The sequence below is a fragment of the Schistocerca serialis genome, chromosome 2 (genome assembly GCF_023864345.2).
Source record: "Schistocerca serialis cubense isolate TAMUIC-IGC-003099 chromosome 2, iqSchSeri2.2, whole genome shotgun sequence".
Lineage (NCBI taxonomy): Eukaryota > Metazoa > Arthropoda > Insecta > Orthoptera > Acrididae > Schistocerca > Schistocerca serialis.
The window spans coordinates 20,083,788-20,095,221 of NC_064639.1; positions in this window are offsets into that span (position 1 = coordinate 20,083,788).

An 11,434-nucleotide genomic window follows, 5' to 3' on the forward strand; every position below is an offset into this window, starting at 1 on the left:
TCACCTCTTGTTCGCATTGACGGCACTTTGAACAGTGGACGTTACATTTCAGATGTGTTACGACCCGTGGGTCTACCATTCATTCGATCCCTGCGAAACCCTACATTTCAGGAGGATAATGCACGACGGCATGTTGCAGGTCCTGTACGGGCCTTTCTGGATACAGAAAATGTTCGACAGCTGCCCTGGCCAGCACATTCTTCAGATCTCTCACCAACTGAAAACGTCTGGTCAGTGATGGCCGAGCAACTGGCTCGTCACAACACGCCAGTCACTAGTCTTGATGAACTTTGGTATCATGTTGAAGCTGCATGGGCAGCTGTACCCGTACACGCCAACCGAGCTCTGTTTGACTCAATGCCCTGGCGTATCGAGGCCGTTACTACGGCCAGAGGTGGCTGTTCTGGTTACTGATTTCTCAGATCTATGTACCCAAATTGCATGAAAATGTTATCAAGTGTCAGTTCTAGTATAATAAATTTGTCCAATGAATAACCGTTTATCATCTGCATAACTTCTTGATGTAGCAGTTTTAATGGCCAGTAGTGTACTTCAAAGATATGTCAAATTTTGGGAAATGTTTTCATAAACACTTATTTTAAATTAAGGATCTACTTCCTTGTAAACTACATTGGACAAAAGAAAATTTCAGTTTGAATTTAAATGCAAGTTTGTGTGTAGTGGTGTGACTTTGCCTCCGCTCTTTTCTGAGGTGCCTTTCTTTTTTATACCACATGCAACTGATCCGCTGGATGGCAGTAGTGTTTTTGCTGAAGAGAGTTTACAGGCTTTACACCGCCCAGGAACTGACAAGGGGAATAAAGGTACCTGCGTGAGATGTTCTGTATATGACGGTATACGCATCCTTGCCACAATTTCCTACTGGGAACGGCGCCACAACTGCTAGCACCAGCGTCCGTGCGTAGCACTCACAAGGGGAGGCCACGACCTTTGGAACGTGGATTTACTGCAGACTTTGTACACTCGTAGTACTCCATGAGGACAACAAAATGTGGAAGCAGTAGCGCGTACTTCTCACGCGTTACTCAGAAAATCGCAACATAATTTCAATCGTCAAATATATACAGCTGCGCGTGGTCATTTTAACCATGAAGAGGCTGCAGTCAAGTGGTGCCGGCATGGTAGCTCAGCGTGTTCGGTCACAGCGCTAGCTACCCTTTCTAATAAAAGAACTGAGCAAACGGATCAACGATGAACTTGAACAAGCATCATGGGACGTCCGCCCCGAACAAATACAACGAACAGTTACGAACAAAATGATATATACAAAAAAAAAGCGTGTTCGGGCAGAGCGTTAGCTTCCCTTTCTAAGAAAAAAAACTGAGCGAACGAGGGAACGAACAAACTGAACGGGTGTCATCGGACGTCCGCCCTGAACAAATTCGGCGAACAGTGTAAAACAAAATTTTTTTTTATTTAAAGACGCTATTAAAATACACTCGATACTGCATAACCAATTATCAGCGCCGATTATTAAGGAAATACTGACTTATGCAAGGTTTGCTTCCCAACTATCGTCTGAAAGAGAGGTTTTTGAAAATGTAAACGAGGTTTGTTTTTCCACAGAAAACGTCAAAAGACCTGGCGTATGCGGAAACATGGCATTTATTCAATGGAGCTAGTGCCGTTTAACTTTATGTTTTCCATGTTTTTACGAAAAATACCATCCTGCAACTTGTACAATTAATCGTCGCTTTCGACATTACATCTTTCGAAAGCAGTCTGTGCCGGTCAAAACTTGGAGGTAACAAGTCGTTTCGGGCTCCTTCCAGGTATAAGGGATTTCTCAAATCACGGACAAGCATACATTTTTAGTATGACTATGCATTTGGTCGTTTACTAGTCGATAGTTATGAATATTAAATTATTTGTGATAATAAAAATTACTAGACTGCAAAATAACATTGTAAATTTAATAATACTTCATCCGATTACACGTACTTTCACCATTATAATAAAGAAAATGACAGTGTTGAAAATAAAAAAAAAACTAACGAACGCAACTCGATCCAGCGATCCAGCGGCTTGAAGGCAAAATACTTAAAAAAATTGGTATTTTGTCTAAAACTGACATGGTGAAACCGTGGCTGTGTACAATTAATGTAGGTTAATTCTTACAGAGAAGAAAACAGCAACCAGCCACTATTAATACTGTTATTTATTTAGGTAAATAGCGCCGTTACCGGTTTCGAACTGGAAAGTTCATCATCAGACGGCTGTTCACATGATTTTCAAGATACTCTTTACATTATCGTCCGTTTTCGATTTTTATTATTCCACTGTGGCAAAGTATTTTTGGTGTGTTGTTACCGTCGAAAATTCCGCGCAATTTTGTTGCGAAGTTGCGGGATTGCATTTTTCGCATATTCCTAAATATACCCAGCACTTACGTAACTTCTACAGCACCATATTGTGCAAAGCACCACACACACACACACACACACACACACACACACACACACACCAAAAAGAAATTGCCACATGTGAAGTTATCACAGAGATTACAAATATTGTTCTATATTATTCGTTTATTTTGTTCAGGGCGGACGTCCAATGACACCCATTCAGTTTGTCGATGATCCGTTCACTCAGTTTTTTATTAGAAAGGGTAGCTAACGCTCTGACCGAACACGCTGAGCTACCGTGCCGGCTTTACTCGGGTGCCGCCGCTTCGTTTTTAAAATGGCCACGCACATATATATATATATATATATATATATATATATATATATATATATATTCGACGACCGAAATTATGTTGCGATTTTCTGAGTAACGCTTGAGAAGTACGCGCTACTGCTTACACATTTTGTTGTCCTCATGGAGTATATTGTACGAAGTTTGCAGTAAATCCGCGTTCCAAAGGTCGTGGCCTCCCCTTGTGAGTCTGTGACGCCACTATGCGGAGTCAGTGTTAGGCGGGCCTCCTGCGACCCACCATTTGCCAGGCAGTTCCCCTGCGGAACACAGACAGCTCTTATGGAGCGCTCCGCAAATTGCGCCCCCCCCCCCCCTCTCTCAGTCATTCCGTCTGTCTTCTGCGTGCCGCCGCCGCCCCCCCCCCCCCTCCCGCTCACGAGAACACTGGGCGGGGGTGGGTGCCCGTGTCTCGTTTCACACGAGCGACTTCCCGCTCAACATCGACTACTACTTGTCCCTGGGAGTCGCGTATTGGACAACACGTAAAGTGGAAAAAATCTTACAGAAGATGTGGTAAGACGGTTAGGTTCGGCTGCTTGCGCCATAAGAGTAATTTCCAACTGTCGGGATAAATGGGGTGTATTCAAAAAGCAGGTTACAGGTTTCTTGCTTGCCCAAATATTAGGTTGTGTGTAAGTTTGTAGCGTTATTGTTTTGCATTTTGGTATTCGGGTTGCTCCAAAGAAAGCAGGTGTTGACAGATATGAAAATTACCGAACTATCAAATGGTTCAAATGGCTCTGAGCACTATGCGACTTAACATCTGAGGTCATCAGTCCCCTAGAACTTAGAACTACTTAACCTAACTAACCTAAGAATATCACACACATCCATGCCCGAGGCAGGATTCGAACCTGCGACCGTAGTGGTCTCGCGGTTCCAGACTGAAGCGCCTACAACCGCACGGCCACACGGGCCGGTCCGAACTAACAGTTTATAAGTCACAGCTGCAAAATACTCACGCGAATTCTTTACAGACGAATGGAAAAACCGGTAGAAGCCGACCTCGGGGAAGATCAGTTTGGATTCCGTAGAAATGTTGGTACACGTGAGGCAATACTGACCCTACGACTTATCTTAGAAGAAAGATTAAGGAAAGGCAAACCTATGTTTCTAGCATTCGTAGACGGTCGCAGGTTCGAATCCTGCCTCGGGCATGGATGTGTGTGATGTCCTTAGGTTAGTTAGGTTTAAGCAGTTCTAAAGGACTGATGACCTCAGAAGTTAAGTCCCATAGTGCTCAGAGCCATTTGAGCTATCCACAAGAGATAATGTAATGCATCTGGTGGAAGAGCAGCTGTGTGGTGTACTACGCACTGCTTCCCCGGAAAGTGGCCATCGCCGCTGACATTTACTGTCAACAGCCGAGAGATCCGAGAACGAGACCAGGAAGATTGCGTTAAGAGATGCTGCTCCACAGTAACGCCCGCCCGACAGAAAACACTATACAGGACGCGATTTCTACAGTTCGGAATCGAGAAGTTTCCCCAGCGTTGAAGGGGAATATATTATTGATGAGTAAAGTCTCTATTATGTGTATCTGTTGCGTTTACTAAACGTACAGAAAAACTCAACTTTCTTATGGAGCAACCTTCTAGTTTTTACTGAATGCTTCCCTTCACTTCATATTGATACAGATACGTGACACTATTTTCCAACACGGTCTCCTAAGTCTTTGCCAACACCAATCGGAACGTTCTACCAATCGGTCAGCACCGAGCTCTTCGGTCACGGAGCCATTCCACAACCACTGTGCGAATAGCGTGACCAGATGCAGTTGTTTAAAAAGGAGGACAAACAGCTTCAAAACGGAGGACAAAGGAAGAAAAAAGAGGACACATCGAACGGGTCGTGATTTCCCTAAATCACTCCAGGCGAATGCCGGGATGGTTCCTCTGAAAGGGCACGGCCGACATCCTTCCCTAATCCGATGAGACCGATGACCACGCTGTCTGGTCTCCTTCCCCAAACAACCAACCAATCGAACGGGTCAACTGCAGATAAGGATACCACCGTCAGCTCTGGGCAAGTCACGTGACTGCCGGGAATTACCAGTATAACTAGTCGTTAATTGTTACTGGTGGTCAGGTGGTGATTCCCAGAGGAATATTTTTCTTTATTTTAAATTAAAAAATTGGTTGTGGTGTCAGTGTGGTATCAATTGTTTTTATATATACGCGTAGTCTTAAGATTTAACAAAGACGGCTGCCTAAACGCCACTCCTGATTGGCTACTTACATGTGACTTGGCCAAAGCTGACGGGTGGTATTCTCATCTGCAGTATTCCCCATCAAACATACGTTCAATTTTAATAAATGAGTTTATTATTTATAGACATTACATACATACATTCCGTAACAATTATAGATACTTCTCGAGGGAACCAATTTTTTGCAGAAGTTTAGGCTTACTTAACAGATAATTGTAAGACGACACACACAAAGATTCTTTGAAATTATATTGGACCATCAAGGTTTAATCTATTCCACTCATCAGTCCACAATGTCGTAATTAGAGAAAATATTCTTTTGGAATTATGTCCTGAAATACTGAAAAAGTATTCAGCAACTCTGAGTGACACTCATCTGACTTACTTTCACAAAAAAAGAAATCTTTGCCCGTTTTTTTACTACAAGATAAAGTCCTAAATTATGCATGAAATAAAACCGTGACAGTTAATGTGTCGAGTTATTTCTTACCTTTATTGGCCACTGAGTCGTACGTTCCAGCTCCACATATCTTACATTCCGCTTCAAATTCATTTCTCCCTTTTTTGAAAGCAGGATATTTGCAGGAAAGGCAATCAGAAAATGTACACTTTCGTTTAGGCGTAGCCAAATATTTTACGTAACTCAGTCGGTTAAAAATTACACTCACAAATCACACGTGCACCACAGGACCCAAGCGAAGATGCGAAACGAAAATTTTAAATAATCGATATTTGCATTAGCTTATGGGTCGAGCAACGATAACATCGACGATCCTGGTGCCACCTACTAACACCGCCTTGGTGCGTGTTTATCACGAAGGCTGTGCCAAGAGTTAAAGTATTTAAGAAAAGAGCAACAGAACGGGACGAGTTGTAGATTTAACTGTATTACGCTGAACTTTGCGAAAAAGCCGGACACTGTAAAAATCCGCCCGGACCCCGGACAAAGATCTAAAAAGGAGGACATGTCCGGATTAATCCGGACCTCTGGTCACCCTTTGTGCGAACGTCGTCACTGACAGAAAATCTGCGATTGCTGCCAATCGGCCGCCGATTGTTCGCACATTGTCGTCTGCAGCCGAATCGCTGGCACAGTTCCACCACGGCTGGAATCCGCGTGCTCTGCAGACGTTTTGGCCGCCAGAATCGCACTGCCCCGGAGTACGCTTCCAGCTGTCGCGCGACTTCGCTCGTCCACCGGGGAGCACCTGCTGTTACTTGTACCGCGGCAGAACTGTGTGTGCAGGAAAGCTGTAACCTCGACCCTCCTCCCCACAGCGTGCCGCCACTCTCGTTGCACAGCGGTCTTACAATGGGACCGCGCCAACTCGTCATCGCCGATTTCGTCCGAATTTGTGGTATACGCAGAAATCGAGAGAAATGTCAGCTCCAAATGGCCAATTGCTGAGGGAAAGACAGCATTTTTGGCGTGGGTCGGGCGAAACGCGAGCCGTTACGTTAGTGCGGGCCCAGGCGGTGGCGGAACTGTGATCCCGAGATCGTGGGGACCGGTCCTTCTGCAGAATACTTGTTTATTTTTAATTTTTGCGTTACTTACACTGCGAATGAACCGAAAGAAGAGCGTGCAAGCGGACGAGCCCCGCAGCCGTAACTAGTCACTGGCCTCCCCAGCGGCCGATTTTATCTCCGTGGAGAAACTATTGCTCGCATACGGCAGCCGAGGACTGCTCGCAGGTCAAAATGAAACAAACGGAATAGGAAGTCCTGTATGCATTAATTACAGTCCCTTCCTAAAGTGTTATTTCTAGAGTCCAACACTGCACACAGAGTCCCTCCGTGGAACTTGTTTCCAGTTCCAAATTTTCTTCTTTGTTTCTTCATGTGTTTTATGAATATGCACTACTGGCCATTAAAATTGCTACACCACGAAGATGACGTGCTAAAGACGCGAAATTTAACCGACAGGAAGAAGATGCTGTGATATGAAAAAGATTAGCTTTTCAGAGCATTCACACAAGGCTGGCGCCGGTGGCGACACCTACAACGTGCTGACACGAGGAAAGTTTCCAACCGATTTCTCACACACAAGCAGCAATTGACCGGCGTTGCCTGGTGAAGCGTTGTTGTGATGCCTCGGGTAAGGAGGAGAAATGCGTACCATCACGTTTCCGACATTGGTAAAGGTCGAATTGTAGCCTATCGCCATTGCGGTTTATCGTATCGCGACATTGCTTTTCGCGTTGGTCGAGATCCAATGACTGTTAGCAGAATATGGAATCGGTGGGCTCAGGAGGGTAATGCGGAACGCCGTGCTGGATCCCAACGGCCCCGTATCACTCGCAGTGGACATGACAGGCATGTTATCCACACGGCTGTAACAGATCGTGCAGCCACGTCTCGATCCCTGCGTCAAGAGATGGGGACGTTTGCAAGACAACCACCATCTGCACGAACAGTTCGACGATGTTTGCAGCAGCATGGACTATCAGCTCGGAGACCACGGCTGCGGTTACCCTTGACGCCGCATCACAGACAGGAGCGCCTGCGACGGTGTACTCAACGACGAACCTGGCTGCACGAATAGGGGATGAATCCAGGTCCTGTTTACAGCATCATGATGGTCGCATCCGTGTTTGGCGACATCGCTCTGAACGCACATTGGAATCGTGTATTCGTCATCGCCATACTGGTGTATCACCCGACGTGATGGTATGAGGTGCCATTGGTTACGTCTCGATCGCCTCTTGTTCGCATTGACTGCTCTTTGAACAGGGGACGTTACATTTCAGATGTGTTACGACCCGTGGCTCTATCCTTAATTCGATCCCTGCGAAACCCTACATTCCAGCAGGATAATGCACGACCGCATGTTGCAGGTCCTGTACGGGCCTTTTTGGATACAGAAAATGTTCGGCTGCTGCCCTGGCCAGCACATTCTCCAGATCTCTCACCAAATGAAAACGTCTGGTCAATGGTGGCCGAGCAACACGCCAGTCTCTCCTCTTGATGAACTGTGGTATCGTGTTGAAGCTGCATGGGCAGCTGTAACTGTACACGCCATCCAAGCTCTGTTCGACTCAATGCCCAGGCGTATCAAGGCCGTTATTAGGGCCAGGGGTTGTCGTTCTGGGTATTGATTTCTCAGGATCTATGCACCCAAAATGTGTTATAAATGTAATCACATGTCAGTTCTAGTGTAGTACATTTGTCCAATGAATACCCGTTTATCATCTGCATTTCTTCTTGGTGTAGCAATTTTAATGGCCAGTAGTGTAGTAATAAATAATGTAAATTAACAATCATTTCGGTTTATTTGCAACGTAAGTAACGAAAAAATTAAAATTCGGAAGTGTGCACACAGGCACGTGATTCCGTGACCCTTCCGGCTGCAGCAGCTGCTCCTGCCATCTAAAGTGGCTGAGTCGAGCCCAACTTTTTTTGCCCTCCCCCTAAACTGTTGATCACCTGTGGCCCTCAGTTCTGTCACTCTCATATCTCGCCAAGCCCTGCATACACGATGAGTCTGGACCAAATCAGTGATGACGAGCAGGCGCAATCCCCTTGTTAACATTCAACAACATGTTTAACTTACTGTTTCACTGATCGATATCGGTCCCGTCAGATTACGGAAAGATGCGGAATGAAATCGGCTGTGCCCTTTCAAAGGAACCGTCCCGGCATTTTCCTGGCGCGATTTAGGGGAATCTCGAAAACCTAAATCAAAATGGCCGAAGGCAGGTTTAAACCGTTCTCCTTAAGAAAGCGAATCAAGTGTGCTGACCAGTACGCCACCTCGCTCGGTAACTTACGGTTTCGAGTTGCCTCGTCAAAGTCGGTCAGTTAACTTTGCATATTTTTGCTCATTGGTACGTTATGGTATATTACAGGGTCAATCAAAAAGGACTTTTACAATTCGTGGTGGTTATGGTCCGTCTGTGCAACTAATTGAAGGCTATTTGTTTATTGCCATGCGCGTTTCCCTTCTTTTATCTGCGAAGCATCTTCAATCTTCAGTGGCCTGTAATACATGTTTCTCTTTATACATACAATAAACGTATTGTTACAATCTACCACAGGGCTTCCCAACATTTTCAGCTGGCGGACCCTTACTTCAGTCGAAAATCCATGGCGGACCCCTAGTCAGTCAAGAGCACAGTAACTTTAAATTTCAGAGCGAAAGCCATGGGAACTGAAAGCTTCTTAGTGCAAGTGTCATGTTCGCAATGACCCCCCCTCCCCACCCGAAAGTATCAATAGTCTTTGGTTTAGAGATGAATGAAAACAACTTGAAGGTCAAAAACCGAGTCATGAAGTAGGCAGTGCACTGACAAAGCAAGTTTAACATTTAACGATGCCTGGGGCCGCATACGTGCCAGCTAGCGCTGTGATTGGTCGAGAAAGCTCGTTCTGCGCATGCGCAAAAGGTTTCAGCGCGTCTAGCGCCGTGGCCTGGCTCACAAACGGCCGCCGTATTGTTGCGAAACAGTCGATCAGAGAAGCAGCGTTCTCCGGCACTAAACTGTGTATGCGGTCTCACTTAGGAACCGCAAAGGCTGCTTAGGAATACGACATGAAGTAAAAAAAGTACACGTTTTTCGCACGAAAAAAGTGATGAATTTGATTTTCACATTTTTATTCAATAAATTTACTCATTATTTTACACGATTGGGTGAAAGGTGGCTGCGGACCCCCTAGAAAGAGCCGGTGGACCCCTAAGGGGTCCGCAGACCACACGTTGGGAAGCCCTGATCTACCACATAATAAGTTTATTGTATGTATAAAAAGAAACATACATTACAGGCCACTGAAGATGCATCCCAAATAAAAGAAGAAAAATGCGTATGGCAATAAACAAACAGCCTTCAGTTTGTTTGCGTGGCCCTCCTCCGCTGGAAGTACAGAAATATTTGTTTTGTAAATGAAACCGCCTTTTCCTGCTGCCACTTAATTTATTTTTCCCAGACGCGTTTCGCCTTTTTCATGTTTAAAAGCATCATCAGTGCGCTCATTTGCTCTGATCTGTGTTTTCTCTCAACTGGTCTGGTGGTCGCACTACCACTTTTTACCGACATGTAGGCACAATTTTGAGTTTCGACATTTTTCACACTGTTCGCCATGTTTCAACCACTCGCTAACCGTGGTTAACAAGTAAGTCGGAAATAAAGTGGTAGTGCGACCTCCAGACCTGTTGAGAGGGAACACAAACCATCCCACTGAGGATGCTTTAGAATACGAAAAAGGCGAAACGCAACTGGGGAAAATAAATTAAGTGGCAGCAGGAAAAGGCAGTTCCATTTACAAAACAAGTATTTATGCCTTCAGTTAGTGTATTTATAGCAATGAAGGGAAAGACGGAAAACAGAAAAAAAATGAAGACTTTACAAATGTTGAATGGTATAGAATTTTATTGTGGTAACTTTCACAATCGGTAGACGTGTCGTTTTGTAGCAAACAACCTCACGTAGTGCATCAGTACCCCCTTCCGCCACCAGGAGCGCCAACGCATTGCACAATTAAAGTGGCTACTTTCACTGGTGTGGAGCATGCTCTCGGAGTGTTCTGGTTTCGTGAAACAAAGTGTGCAACAACTGTCCAGCGTCAATTTCGCACTGAATACGCTAAACAACCTCTAAGCAGACTTGGGCATACAATTTCGTCGAATCCACGTTGACGTAGCACATACGCTAGTCTCTCGCTAATCCGGCCTCTCAGTAACCTGGCGCATATCCAAAAACACGGGCACGGTGAATTATCGTGCGCAACAATGCTTTATATACTGTATTTGAAATTGTAGCTTTCCTTACAGTTCGAAATAATGTCTTCTAAAAGGAAACACGTTATGCTAGACCTCAAGCAAAAACTAGAAATTTTAGACAAGTTAAATCGAGGTTCTTCGCAGAAAGCCATTGCTGCTGAGTTCAATGTTGGACGAGCAACTATTCGTGACATCAAAAAGAAAGAAAATGTTATTCGACAGTACTCGACACAAATCGATAGTGAGTTGGGAAATCGGAAGGTTATGCAAAAGAGTGAGCATGAAGAACTGGATGTTGCTAGCTGTTTATAGACTGTTCGTACAACAATGCAGTAAAGGAATTCCAGTCAGTGGCCTGATTATAAAGGAAAGAGCAGCTGCATTTAACAAACGACTTGACGGTAGTAGCCGGCCAGTGTGGCCGAGCGGTTCTAGGCGCTTCAGTCTGGAACCGCGCGACCGCTACGGTCGCAGGTTCGAATCGTGCCTCGGGCATGGATGTGTGTGATGTCCTTCAGTGAGCGATGGTTGGCTGTCAAACTGGAAAAAACGACACAGCATTCGGCAGCTAACAGTCACCGTGGAAATTCGCTCAGCTAACGATAAGGATGTTGATTAGTTTGTAAATTCAAATAGCTCTGAGCACTATGGGACTTAACATCTGAGGTCATCAGTCCCCTAGCACTTAGAACTACTTAAACCTATCTAACCTAAGGACATCACACACATCCATGCCCGAGGCAGGATTCGAACCTACGACCGTAGCGTTTGCACAGTTCCAGACCGAA